Consider the following 15,090-nt stretch of genomic DNA (forward strand, 5'->3'; position numbering starts at 1 on the left):
GAGTATTCTTAAAATTTTGCATGGTACCATTTTGGATTTTAAGATACTGCGTCATCTTACACTTTGTTATATCTGTAAATTTTTAGTATAAGAGTTTAATCTGTGGCAGTAAAGGAGTTTAATCTGTGTAGAAGTGGCAGAAGGCTTTGCAGTTTGTGCTGTGATAACAAAGGGCTTTGAAAAGGCACTAAATGTGCTTATGCAAAAGTTTTAGGTTTTTTAAATATTCAGTAACTGTGATTTAGCAAACAGTGTTTCCTAGGCAGCAGATTCTGTAGCTCTAAACTATCAGGAATTAATTAATGCAATCAGTGATGTGAAAATCTATTTTGTGTACTTCACTTTTCAAGTGGTATTCAGGAATTAACAAAGAAAGGTCTTTGTACAGTGCGAAGACTGCTAGTCTTTTGGTGAAAGTGTGAAAACTATGCTATGCTACCTCAGTAATAAAAGGTAAAAATTCAAATCAAACTTTTCATGAGAGAATGAAAATAAATATATTTTTTACTTTAGCTGCTTTATAACAGATATTTTACATTTGTATGCATCTTAAAGATGTGTACTGTAACAATTAGTATAGAATTTTGCTTACAGGAACACGAATAGTTTAAAAAATGCCATATAAATATGGGTTAGTACTAATAGTAGCATTACAGTTGAGCAAGCCGTTGAGTCTTTTTGTTCATCACGGTAGTAATGGTCTGCAGAGAGCTGGTTGATCACCTGGTGCCGGCTGTCCTCATTTCCAGCTATAAAACAGTATTAAAAGATAGCGAAAATTAATGTCCTTATGTCTTGATTTCTCCCCCCCCCCCCCCTACATTTTTATGGTCTGATCCAAAGCCTATGGAAGTCAGCTAGAAGAATCACATTGAATTCATGGTCTTTGGATCAGGCCCTTATTAACAGTAAATATGAATCTGACCTTTTTTTCATTTGTCCCACCTTTTAATCTGCCAGTTGTTTTTTTCTGTAGCTCCAGATCTGTCTTATACTTAAAAATAAGAGATGCTGGTAGCTGGTCCAGTCTAATATTACTTTTTATGTAGTTGCCACAAGGGTACAAGGAGATGGCCAGTAGGAGGGGAAATGATCTCTGAAACAGTCTGCTATAAGCACCTTATGAAAATGTTCAAGAAACCCTGCAAGTCTCTCTATACATTTTAGAAATGAAATGTCTGCCTGTCAGTCTATGCAAGAACGCCTCGTAAATGGTAACAGTGAGGGCCACCAAATTTGGTAGGCAGCTTCCGCTTACCCTACCTTAAAGCAAGGTTAGGGTTTGGCAGTGCTGGGAACATGGGAAGTGGTGGGAATGGGCTCTCCCCCCCCAACATGGAAAGGGGCAGAGAGGGATGCAATCCTCACATTCACCACTGGGAGCAGCAAGTGGGGACGGGATACTTCAGAGTGAGCACCAGGAACAGTCCCCAGCATGACACAGATGGGCTGGAGACGCGGTTCTGCATGTTGCCAGCTAAGCTACCTTCGACAGACAAGATTCTTCTCTCCCCTGCAACTACAGTCCCTGGGCATTATTCTGCCCCACCCTGCTACAGGGCCTGGGGATTCCCCCTCACCTACGGGAGCCTGCACATCTCCTCACCCTCGACAATCCACACAGGCGCGTGAAGATTCCCCCCCACTATGAGATTCCTAAGGGGCCTAGCGATTTTCCCCTTTCCCCCTGCCACTTCACTTATAGCATGGGGATTCCCTTCACCCCTGTGCCCTGCGCCTCCTCACTGGGCATAGGGATTTCCTACACACTTCTCCACGGTGCTGCTTCACCCGGGGACTGGGGATTCCCTAAATCACACCCCCACACCGCTCCTCATGGGGCCTAGGATGTCCTCCTCCATCCCCTCTCCCCTGGGGTCTGGCTGTTCCCTCTTTTTTGAAAATTACACTCATTTACATAACACATCTGCATTTTCCTTTTATTTCCCAATAAAAACCAACTAACCATTTCTTGGGTTACACACCTGAGCAACACCAAGTAAATCTGCTAGTAAGCTATATGTTGATATACCTATCTCATAGAGCTGAAAGGGACCTTGAGAGGTCATTGAGTCCACTCCCCTACCCTCATGGTAGGGCTAAGTATCATCCCTGACAGATTTGCCCCAGATCTATAAATGGCCCTCTCAAGGATTGAATGCACAACCCTGAGTTTAGCAGACCACTGCTCAAGCCATTGAGCTATCCCTCCTTCTGGTTTAGGTTGGCTGGCTGTCTGTAAATGGTGGGGAGGGAGAGATACAAATTCAAACTTTTAAAAAAATTAGAGAAATATTGGCATTATTAAATTATTAAAACATTCAAAATGTAACTATATTTTACTATAGAAATGGCAGTTCTAGCAATAATGTCTGTATGGTCACTATAAGCAATTAATAAATACAGCCAAAACTGAGGTATGTTGACATTAAGTAATATAACTACACATAATAAAATGAACAGTAGACTCTGTAAAGTTAAACTTTATAGCATAATATAGGATTTTAGTTAAAAATGGGTTAGCTCTTGTTTTGCACTAATTTGTCCTTTGCAGTAGTGTACTATTACATACAGTTTAACTTCAATGACAAAATAAGGTCCCAGACACTTTTGCACATTAGTTACTTAAATGGATCTATTCTCCTTAGTAAAGTTACTTGTGTGTAAATGTAGGATCAGGCCCTAAAGCTATTCTTGGTAACAATTCTGATTCTATAGCATATATAACAAAATATTGGGACCAGTTCATCTAACATTGAAGTCAGTGGCAGCATGATTGGTCCCATTTGCTTTATGTTTATGGCCTTTTTGCTTTTTATGAAAGTTGCTTTTGTTTCTTTCCTTTGCTATAAATTACAGTATATTTGATGAAATGATAAATGGAAGTTGCTTCTTGTATTCAAAGAAACACTTACATTTTGGAATAAACAAACTCTAGGAATGAACATCAAGAATATGTTGGCTAATTATTTAACAAGCCACATGTTACATGGTATATTTTGTTATAATGAAATGTATTAATGAGGCTGTCATTCTTGCATTCTTATTGCTACATGAAATATATGTTCGTTCTGATTGGCCGCTGCCTCTCCAAATTCCCCTGATCTAAAGCCCATTAAAGTCAGTAGAGTAACTTAAATGTAGTAACTCAGACTAACTGTTGCAGTGAAAAACTTAAAGAACACTGAATACAGGCAGTCCCCGAGTCTCCGCACTTACGAACGGGGCTTTTCTCGCCCTGGAACTCGCGGGCGGCGGGACCACCCAGACGCGTAGTGGTCCCGCCACCGCGTCCTCTGGGGCAAGAAAAGCTGCTCCGGGTGTCCCTGGTCTGCTGGGGAGGTCCCCAGCAGACCAGGGACACCCTGAGCAAAGCCTTGGAGGCGGTGAGGTCCCGCACCTCCAAGGCTTTGCTCCGGAGCAAAGCCTTGGAGGCGCGGGACCCCGCCGCCTCTGCGGCTTTGCTCAGGGTGTCCCTGGTCTGCTGGGGACCCCTCCCAGCAGACCAGGGACACCCTGAGCAGACCAGGGACACCTGGAGCAAAGCCTTGGAGGCACAGGACCCCGCCACCTCCGCGGCTGTGCTCCGGGTCTCCCTGGTCTGCTGGGGGGGGGGGCGCAGCTAGTGCGCCCCCCCCCCTCCAGAAGACCAGGCTTTTGTTGTGGATGCCTGGGGTAGAGCAGCTGGGGTGCTGCCGGGTTGGTCCTGGGGGGACCTACCTGGCTGCGCCCCAGCTGTTCTGTCCCAGGCTCCAGATTCAGCCACTGTTGAAACTGATCAGTGGCTGATTCCAGGAAGCTGGGGGCAGAGCAACTCTGCCTCGGGCTTCCTGTAGTCAGCCCCTGGTCAGTTTCAGCAGCAGCGGCTGAATCTGGAGCCAGTTCCGAGTTACGTACAAATTCAACTTAAGAACAAACCTATAGTCCCTATCTTGTACATAACCCGGGGACTTCCTGTAGTCTAGCAGCACCTTAAACACTAACAAAACGTGTAGATGGTATCATGAGCTTTTATGGGCACAACCCACTAAGACTGTCTTTCTCTCCCCATCACCCTCCCCAGACTCCACTTCAGGAAAACATCCCTAGTCAGAAAAGTCCTGTAGGATTTAATCATGTACTTACGTACTTTCTAGAATAGGCATAGATTTACATGCATGCTGAAATGTCTTTCTGAATTGGAGCCATTTTTCAAATTACCGTAACTTTGATACTGAGCAACACAGTAGAGCGTGAGGCAAGAAGTTGAGTCTTCCATGTTTGTTGTGGACTAGTAGACAGGGAATATCAAGGACAGTGACCAATCAAAGCTGAGTGGTTGTCTAGAACACTATACATTCCTCTGTTCTATTTGGCTATGTTCTTCCGAGTACAGGCATTTTTTATTGATAGTTACTAAGAAATAATTGTACATGCCAATGGAAATCTAACCCGCTCAGGATTCAGGGAAATGAATAATTGATGAGTGCACAGTTATGCATTGTAACTCTAGAGTCCTCTGTATTCTGGCTGATACAATATATGAAAACAATATATTCTTATTTTCAGATAGTAATTGTGGTACATGCTCTCAACCTTAACTCCATTTTATAGTAAATTAAGGTTAAAAACAAATTACAGGGAGGTTGGTAGGCATCCCAAAACCAAGCGTTAGAAATCTAGATGAGTCAGAAAGAGAGTAATCTAAGTATTTTCAGATAAGAAATGCCTAGTTAAAGTACGCAAACAACTTTGTCCTGCAGTAACTCCAGAGGATAACCATATGATTCTGGTTTAGGCACCTAAACGTATCTGAGATTCTAAATTAAATTTAATCTTATTTGGAAAGGCACATTCCATTTTTAAAATATTTATTTCCATTCATAACAATTAATCATTAATAACTTATCTTAATTACAAATGTAATGTCTTCAGATGATGCCTATATACAAGATTTCAATTAATGTTAACTACATGGAAAATTGAAGAGTCTGCTTTATTTCAGTGTTAAGATCATTCAGGACAAAGAAAATACTGACAAGGAAAATGCTAAGTTTCTTAAAGAATCCAATTTTTAATTTATTTTAAATCATAAACAAAATAACATTCATTTGTAAATTCTCAGAAAATTAATCTTGTGTTTGAGAATAAGTGCTGTAAATTTGGAAGGATATGTTGTTTTATACACAACAAATAAGCTGAATAGTTTTTGTAGCCAAATGTACTACAGTCCTTACTATGGAGTTGTCATCAGCATCTCAATAGTATTTTACATGATAGTTATAGATACAATAATATCTTCTTGCTTTGTCCATAAAAATATCACTGTTCTGACCATTATTTATTGTCAAATACATTTTAGCTTAGGTTCACCCTTTTTTGGGTGAAATTAATGAAGACTATTTTGAGATCATGATGGCTATTTGATAATCCAGTGCATAAAGCAAAGATTCCCTCAACCTCAAAATCACGCACTTATAGATATGCGTCTGTGACCAGATTATCCACCTTGGGCTAAATTCTGTTGTCAGTAACACCAACTGCAGCCTTGAACACTCGGTCCATAGTGTTCTTTCAGTAGATGTTATTTAGTAAAAATAGCAAATATGGTAGGTGACCAGATTGGCTTACCAGGGAAATCCTTGGCGACCTTAAACACAAAAAGAAAGCTTATAAGAAGTGGAAACTTGGTCAGATGAGTATGAGGGAGTATAAATATATTGCTTGAGAATGCAGTAGAGTAATCAGGAAGGAAGGAGAAAGCACAATTGGACTTGCAGTTAGCAAGGGATGTGAAGGGTAACAATAAAGGGTTCTACAGGCTTGTTAGTAATGACAGGGTGATCAGGGAGGGTGTGGGACCCTTACTGGATGAGGGAGGTAACCTAGCGACAGATGATCTAGATGAGTCAGAAAGTGGGAAAAGCTGAAGTACTCAATGCTTTCTTTGCCTCTATCTTCACAGACAAGGTCCGTTCCCATTCTACTGCAATAGGCAATGCAGTATGGGAAGGAGGTGGACAGCCCTTGGTGGAGAAAGAACAGATTAGGAACTATTTAGAAAAGCTAGACATACACAAATTCATGGATTTAATGCATCCGAGGGTACTGAGGGAGTTGGGAATTGTCATTGCAGAGCCTTTGGCCATTATCGTTGAAAACTCATGGAGACTGAGAGATGTCCCGGATGATTGGGAAAAGGCAAATGTAGTGCCCATCTTCAAAAAAGGGATGAAGGACAATCCAGGGAACTATAGACCAGTTAGCCTTATCTCAGTCCCTGGAAAAATCATGGAGGAGATCCTCAAGGAATCCATTTTGAAGCACTTGGAAGAGGGGAAAGTAATCAGGAATAGTCAACATGGATTCACCAAGGGCAAGTCATGCCTTACCAATCTGATTAGCCTCTATGATGAGGTAACTGGCTCTGTGGACATAGGGAAGTCAGTGGATGTGATATACTTTGACTTTAGCAAAGTTTTGATACGGTCTCCCACAGTATTCTTGCCAGCAAATTAAGGAAGTAAGGATTAGATAAATGGACTGTAATGTGGATAGAAAGCTAGCTCCAATGGGTAGTGGTCAATGGCTTGATGTCTGGTTGGCAGTCGGTTTCAAGTGGCGTGCCAAGGATTGTTTCTAGGGCTGGTTTTGATCAACACCTTTATTAATGACCTGGATGAGGGGATAAATTGCGCCCTCAGCAAGTTTGTGGACGACACTAAGCTAGGGGAGAGCTATAGATACATTGGAGGGCAGGGATAGGATCCAGAGTGACCTAGTCAGATTAGAGGATTGGGCCAAAAGAAATCTGATGAGTTTCAACAAGGACAAGTGCAGAATCCTCCACTTGGGATGGAAGAATCCCAAGCATTGTTACAGGCTGGGGACTGACTGGCTAGGTAGCAGTTCAGCAGAAAAGGACGTGGGGATTACAGTGGATGAGAAGTTGGATATGAGTCAACAGTGTGCCCTTGTAGCAAAGAAGGCTAATGGCATATTGGGATGCATTAGGAGGAGCATTGCCATCTGATCTAGAAAAGTGAGTATTCCTCTTTATTCGGCACTGGTGAGGCCTTATCTGGAGCATTGCATCTAGTTCTGGCCCCCCTCTATAGAAGGGATGTGGACGCATTGGAGAGGATCCAGCAGAGGGCAACCAAAATGATTAGGGGGCTAAAGCATATGACCTACAAGGAGAGACTGAGGGATTTGGACCTATTTAGTCTGTAGAAGGGAAGAGTGAGGGAGGGATTTGATGGTAGCCTTCAACTTCCTGAAGAGGATGTTCCTCAACTTCCAGAGAGGATGGAGAAAGGCTGTTCTCAGTAGTGACTGATGGCAGAACAAGGAGCAACGGTCTCAAGTAACAGTGGGGGAGGTCTAGGTTGGATATTAGGAAAAACTATTTCACTAGGAGGGTGGTGAAGCACTGGGATGGGTTACCTAGAGAGGTAGGTGGTGGAATCTCCATCCCTCAAGGTTTTTAAGTCCCGGCTTGACAAGGGCCTGGTTGGGATGATTTAGTTGGGATTGGTCCTGCTTTGGGCAGGGGGCTGGACTCGATGACCTCCTGAGGTCTCTTCCAGCCCTTGGATTCTATGATTCTATGAATTACACATTTTATTGATAGGTTTTATTGAACTTTCAAGGGAAGGCTTCATTAGAAGCCTGATCCGATGCCACTGGAAAACTCCCACTGAATCCAATGACCGCACTGGAGATTGAATCAGGCCACGGGTCCAATTATTTTTCCAAGGCAGGTATAGATTTATCAGAAAATGGTAGCAGTGTAATATCAATATTACAGACCTATACTACATACTTTTGCTCTTTTAAGTAAGACATTATGGTAAAAAAAGCAAAATTCTCCTAGTACCAATGAAGTTATATCTGTATAAAAGTTTTTGTACCATTATAGCTTCTTTTAAGAATTCTTACACAAATGTAAACTGCATCTGTACTAGAGATGTGAAAGTGCAAACAGTTAACCATTGCCGTTACAAGTAGCTCCCCACTCCTGCGCTGCTGCCTTTGTATTAAAGGTGGAAGAAACACTAATTCCTGTTTGTTGTGTTTGATTCCTTTTTTTCTATGGATTGAATAAGAAAGTCTATCAAAAGCTTGCTGATTTCATAATTTAGACCAAAATAAAAGGATCAACAAACCAATTTAAGATTTTTAAAATTGTTTTATGTAGAATAAATCAAAATTATTTAGCAAATCTGATCTCACTGTATGAGTACCAGAGCTTATAAAGATCTGTATCTGAGTAGACCTTTTTATGGGTCAAGTTATGGCTGGCCCTTCATGTAATCCGGGAATAGAAACAATCTGAAATGGATGCCAGGACATCATTAATGTGTCCCAGTCCCTGCACATCTGTGGAACTGATATTCATATTCCACCACCGAAAGCTGTTTCCAAGTGGTACTCCACTTGGAAAGCTGATCCACTAATCACTATGGCCACTCAACATTCTTCTCTGTCCAGAATACTCCTGTTCTTTCCAGGAATAATTTGTGTGGACAGTTGATTGGAGATCTCCACCTGATGATAATGTGGGTGCAAAATAAAACTTGCCTGTATTGTGTAGCAGAGTACAACAGTCAGGGATCAGGACGTGATTGTGTTAGATGATGTATAAACAAAAAATATAGAAAATAAACAATTTGGGGGTAGTAAGACAAGCATTAATTTGTGGGTAAGAGAAACCAAAGAAACAGAATTTGGCCTCATATGGTTTTAGTATGCAGCCGCTTAAGAGTGAAAGAAGAGAGACAAAAATTCACATTAATAGTTAAAAAAGAATAAATGTTGTCTTATGCTAAAGTCTTCAAGTGCCTAGTTATTTACTTAGGTATAGCTGCTGAGTTACCATTATTATCTAAGCACAAGTCATGGTAATGAATATTTGGTTGCTTACAGCAGCATTTATATTTCCAAGGGCCCTAAAATGGAAAACAGATAGGCCTTTATGCTCTATGCTCCCCTGTCATAATTTAAAAGTACACAAAACCTCAAAAGATCACTCCAACTTAGCTAACATGAATCAGTGACATTCAGTATGACCCACATCCAGAAATCAAAGCAAATCAAAAGCTGAAACCACCCTTCTTCTCCAATAGCTTACCACCTTTTGTTCTACCATGTTCTGTAAAGCCTGTGAAAAGCATCATGCCCTATAGTCCTTAAATTCAAGCTATTTTTGATTAGTAGGTGGGGAAGTAAATTCCAAAGTGGAAGAGAACCCAAAGAAAGTGCCTTGTCAGTAGTCCCTCCTTTGATCTGAACCAAAGAGAGGCTGTACTGTCGTGTCTTTAGTTTGCATGTCCAAAATAAAACATCTTCACGTACACTTCTCCTATTGTGTGCTTTATTGCTGTGAAGTGCTAAAGGCTTCCTGCAAGGTTCTGACAACTCTCAGCTCCCAATGAAGTTAGGAGGACCCAGCAGTGACAGTAACTTAACATTTCTTACAGGTACTGTCCTATTTCATCCCAGGTCCCTGCTAGATCTTTAAATAGCTCCCTGCTGGCTTTTGCAGTAACTCAGACAGCTCAGCTGCGCATTAGGGTGCACCCACTTACTTTCACCTCAGGTAGGAGCAGAACTGCTCAGTTCCAGTTAAGATCAAGCCCTTTGGTGTGAGATTTCTATGTAGACAAATGCCAGAGAGAAAGTCAATCAATTGCCATTTAAATTCCATGTAATATAGTAATACTACAAGAGCAGAAAAACATTTTTACATAATTTACAGTGTGGTTAAGACATTATCAAAAAAGCTTTAGAGAAGACAAGGCATTATATTTGTTTGTAGAAAGACTCAGACTTATGTAGTGTAGTCTGTAGAAGACTCATGTTAGGCCTCAAGCCGTTGGTCTAAAATAGAAAATACCATACAGACATCATAAGTGAATCCTCCATATTAATTACAAAATGTGACCTATCTCTTTGCTTGCTTCACTCATACAAATAATCCCTATAACTCAGCGGTTCTATTCACATAAAATTAAAAGGATTTGTCCCAAGAATTCCTGAGCTGTCTGCAATATATCATTTATATGTTAGTCAAATCACTGAATCAAATGAGTTCCTTTGGTGTCAGTATGTTCCTGTTCCACTAAAATAATTGCTAAATTATTTGACATCAGTCTCTGCGTTGAATCACTACATAAGGTAAATTCCTTGTACACTTTACTGGAATAAACAGCCCTTCACACAAGGATCATGTTTTATCTTTTACTATAATAAATATTAGGCATTTGTCACTTGATTCACGTGCATTTCAGTTGTGTTCAAACAACAGAGCTGCCTGGAAAGATTCTTCTGTTTTAATGAGTCCAAGTCATCATTCTGCTACTATCTCAAAACTCCCACACATTTCAGTAATCAACAGACTTAAAATCATCTAAATATAGTAGTATTGTGGAAGTCGCATGTTAATCAACTTTTTCTTTCATGAGGCAAAAATAATACACAATTGGTGTACATTACTTATCTGTTCTCTGGTTGACTTTAGTTTATGCAGGAGCTCATGAATTCAACATATCCCAATTATTTCATGTAAATATAATGCTGTAGAAAAGGACTAATAACATACATTTTATGCATTAGCCCACAGTTTTTGAAACATATGAAATCCCGCTGACTTTCACAGCTGTGCAAAGTATAAAAGACAACTGTTAACCTTTAATTAACAGGAATTCAAATACTAATTTATTACATATCTAATGCTGTAAATAAGTAATAGGATAGTTAAAATGTAATGCAGCGGTATTACTAAGTTTGTACAGGTTGGACCTTCTTGGTCCGGCACCCTCAGGATCTGAATGGTCCCGAACAAGGGATTTTGCCAGACCAGAGGAGGTCAGTTCTTGCCCCCCAACCTGGCTCCTTCTGATGGCTGCCTGCCTCCCCACCAGCTCCCCCCTGCCACTGCCCCTCTGCCATACTGGGCTCTCTGTTGCAGCAGCCTGTGGTCCCACCGCCGGGGCTCCTAGTCCCACCATGGCTGACCGCTGCCCTGCCAGTGCCCACTGGTACTCCGGGAACTCTGCCGTCAGTTTAGCCAGACTCCGGCAGCAGGGCTTCCGGTCCCCCTGCAGCCAGCCCTGCTGGGCTCGCAGCCCCCACAGAGCTCCTGCCTCTGGCCCTCCACTACAACTCCCTGGTTTGGCATCATCCATGGTCTTTTTGAACCACAGATATTGTCGGACCGGCGAGTCCAGTTTAGAGAGTTTCAACTTGTACTCTAAACAGTGTTTTAATTTGACATGTCATTTTCATTATAAGTAAAGTGCATAAATCAGTTTTGGCAGCATGTGGTATAGATTTTAGGGTCTATATTTTGAGGTTTAGACATTATTTATTTGCTTAAGTAAAACTTCTATTGAATTTAGAAGTCTCAGAGGAGTAGCCACATTAGTCTGTAACTTTAAAAACAAGGTTTCAAGCTCATCTGAAGAAGTGGGTTTTAGCCACGAAAGCTCATGATACTATGTATGATATATATTAGTTAGTCTCTAAGGGTATGTCTACACTAGAAAGTTAGTTCGAACTAACGGACGTTAGTTCGAACTAACTTTCCTATGCGCTACACTAGCGCTTCGCTAGTTCGAATTTGAATCGAACTAGCGGAGCGCTTAGTTCGAACTAGGTAAACCTCATTTTACGAGGACTAACGCCTAGTTCGAACTAGCTAGTTCGAACTAAGGGCTGTGTAGCCCTTTAGTTCGAACTAGTGGGAGGCTAGCCCTCCCCAGGTTTCCCTGGTGGCCACTCTGGCCAACACCAGGGAAACTCTATGCCCCCCTCCCGGCCCCGGACCCCTTAAAGGGGCACGGGCTGGCTACGGTGCCCGTGCCAGGTGCAAGCCTGCCAGCACCCAGCTAGCAGACCCTGCACCTGGCACGGCACAGAGCCACCCACCCGATGCCCCCCAGCCCACCCCCTCTTGCCGGGACCAGGCTGGCGGCTCCCGGGAGCTTGCCCTGGACCGCAAGAGGCGGGCACCTTCCTGGGCTAGTGCGGACATCGTGGACCTCGTCCACGATCTCCGCACTAGGCACAGGAAAGTGGCCGTCTAGGGCAGGAGAGCTGCCAGCCTGGCCACCCAGGACCAGGTGTGCATGAAAATCAAGGGGGTCCACTGAGACCCCCGACACTGAGCCCTGAGCTTACAATGGCCGTCCTGGGTCAGACCAAAGGTCCATCTAGCCCAGTAGCCTGTCTGCCCACAGCGGCCAACCCTAGGGACCCTGGAGGGGATGGACCGAAGACAATGACCAAGCCATTTGTCTCGTGCCATCCCTCTCCAGCCTTCCACAAACTTTGGGCAGGGACACCACTCCTACCCCCTGGCTAATAGGACTCCATGGACCCAACCTCCATGACTTGATCTCACTTCCCTTTAAACTCTGTTCTAGTTGTAGCCTTCACAGCCTCCTGCAGCAAGGAGTTCCACAGGTTAACTATTTGCTTTGTCAAGAACAACTTTCTCTTACTAGTTTCAAGCCTGCTACCCATTCCTTTCCTTTGGTGTCCTCTAGTCCTTCTTTATGGGAACTCAGGAAGAACTTTTCTGAATGCACCCTCTCCACCCAACCCCTGCTTTTAGAGACCTCTATCCTGTCCGCGCTCCGTCTCCTCTTTTCTAAGCTGAACAGTCCCAGTCTCTGTAGCCTCTCTTCATCTGGGACCTGTTCCCAACCCCTGATCATGTTAGTTGCCCTCCCCTCTCCCAGCCTTTCTCTTCCCCTCTCCCACCTCCTTTTCCCAGTCTCCCCCAGTTTTGTTCAATAAAGACAGAGTCAATGTTGGAAGAAACGTTATCTTTATTTTGTACATCAATAAGAAGGGGGGCTAGGGAAGGGCAAGTGGAAGGAGGTGAGGGAGGAATGGGGTACGAGCCCCCGATGGGGAGGACTGGGCTGGCTCTGCGGGCTTCTGGGGGTGGAAGCTCTCCTGCAGCCCCCCAATTACTCCCTCTCCCCAGATGGCAGCCTGCGGCAAGTGCAGCCGGGCTGATGGCCGAGTGGTGTGATGTGCCCAGTGTGGGCACTCAGGGCACTCCAAGCCAGAACTTCTTTGCAAGCGGGGCACCCCTTAGAACTGTGTGTCCGGGGTGGGGGTCGGGACCCTTTAAGCGCAGCCCTCGGCTAGCCTGAGACAGTATCTCCATGCTCTAAGTCCTCCTTTTATGCCCTGCCGGCACTGCTTCCGGCCATCCTTAAGCCCTGTTCAGAGTCCACTCAATGTGGACTTGCTAGTTCGAACTAGCAAAACGCTAGTTCGAACTAGTTTTTAGTTCTAGATGCGTTAGTTCGAACTTGCTTAGTTCGAATTAACTAATTCGAACTAAGTTAGTTCGAACTAGCGCTGTAGTGTAGACGTACCCTAAGGTGCTACAGGACTACTGATTGTTTTTATTTAATTTAGAGTTTTCCTGTATAAGGATTACATTTAACACAAATGCTCCTGCCACTTGGCTATGGGGTATTCAGATGTGGATCTCCCTCACTCTCTTCTATGGAGGTATTCCACTTCAATTAAAATACTTGAATAATTAAATATTAATTTGGCTAGAGCAGTGTTTCTTAAACTTTTTAAGATCAAAGAACACCAAACAATAATTTTTTTTATGAGGAACGCCAAGGATTTTTTGTTGAGGAAAAAAGAAAAGAAAAGAAAAAAGGTGGGGGGAAAAAGGGTTGGGGGAAAGTTATTGAGAAAAAAAGGTCACCTGCCCTTTTAAGGGTGGCCATTTTGAATTCTGTTGTTCTCCGTGGCACACCTCCAACTGCCTCGTGGCACACCAGTGTGCTGCAGAACGCAGTTTAAGAAACACTGGGCAAGAGAAAGTGAGAGTCACTCTATATCCCAGTGGTTAGAATGCTCACTTGAAAGGTGGCAAATCCCAGTTCAAATCTCAGCTTATCCAGGCAAAGGAAAACTTGAACCACCTGCATTATAAATAAGTACCTCAACCAATGGGCTAAAGCAGGGGTCTCCAACCTTTTTAAGCACAAGATCACATTTTGAATTTCAGTGCAATCCAGGATCTACCTTCAATCCAAACACCCTTGCCCCGCCTCCTTCCCACCCCTTCTCACGCCATCCTCAGTCCCTCCCCCATCCTCACTCACTTTTCTGAGGCTGTGGGCAAAACACCCTGGGCTAAAGGATTTGGACTGTGGGTGGGGCTCTGAGCTGATCCTGGGGCAGGGAGCTGAAGGGAGGAGGGTGCAGGCTCTGGTTGGGAGTTTGGGTACAGAGGGAATCAGGGCTAGAGGAGCGGTTTGGGGTGCAGGAGGGTTTCAGGACAGGGGACGGGGTTTGGAATGCAGGCTCCAGCTGGGTACCGCTTACCACAGGTGGCTTCTGGATGATGGTGCAGGGGGCTAAGTCAGGCTCACCCTTACCCTGGCTCTGTACCACTCCTAAAACTGCCCCGCTTTGCTCTATGGAGATGGGGTACAGGGTGGGGGGAGGAGCACCTTGACATTAGCAACTCCTCTTCTTCTTCCTGTGCCATGCACAGCAAGCAGGAGGCTCCCTGGGCTGGGATGCAGCTCCAAGGCAGAGGGCAGCAGCAGTGCTGCGAGGGGCAGATGAAGTGCCGACACTTGACAGCCTCCCAGCCAAACCAATCAGGATCATCTGTCAAAGGCTCCAAGATCTACCAGTAGATCCTGATCTACTGGTTGGTGACCACTGGGCTAAAGGGTGTAGGAACTAGAGGTGTGGGTTTTGCACAGGGTGCTGGCTGCGTGCTCTGGGTCCAGCACAAGGAGGCTCTGTTGCCTTTCCAGGCCCTGGCTGCTGGTTCCACCCCCCCCAACTAAGGCTAATCTATTCCTGTCTGTGTCCCCTCTTCCAGAAGCTACAATCCTGCTCCAAGCCACAGCTCAGCACCTCCACTCCAAAAACTGTTCCACTGCCACAGCTAAAGGTTAGAAGTCAATTTGGCAAAACTTTATCCCGCCCAAATAATTTCAATGGATAATTCTGATGTTTATTTTTAAGCAATTTAAATTTTATAACATCTATTTAAATTTTCCCGTAGATTTGCCAATTTAAAAATCTATTTTTTCTAAGCCTAATTGAAGG

General features: G+C 43.7%; 1 long non-coding RNA gene across 3 annotated transcripts in view; it reads left to right on the forward strand.

The window, feature by feature from the left end:
- Positions 1-15,090, forward strand: part of LOC102448719 (uncharacterized) — a 99,339-nt gene that overhangs the window by 29,507 nt on the left and 54,742 nt on the right. The window lies entirely within an intron of this gene.

The sequence above is a fragment of the Pelodiscus sinensis genome, chromosome 2, assembly GCF_052426305.1.
Source record: "Pelodiscus sinensis isolate ZL-2025 chromosome 2, ASM5242630v1, whole genome shotgun sequence".
Taxonomy (NCBI): Eukaryota; Metazoa; Chordata; order Testudines; family Trionychidae; genus Pelodiscus; species Pelodiscus sinensis.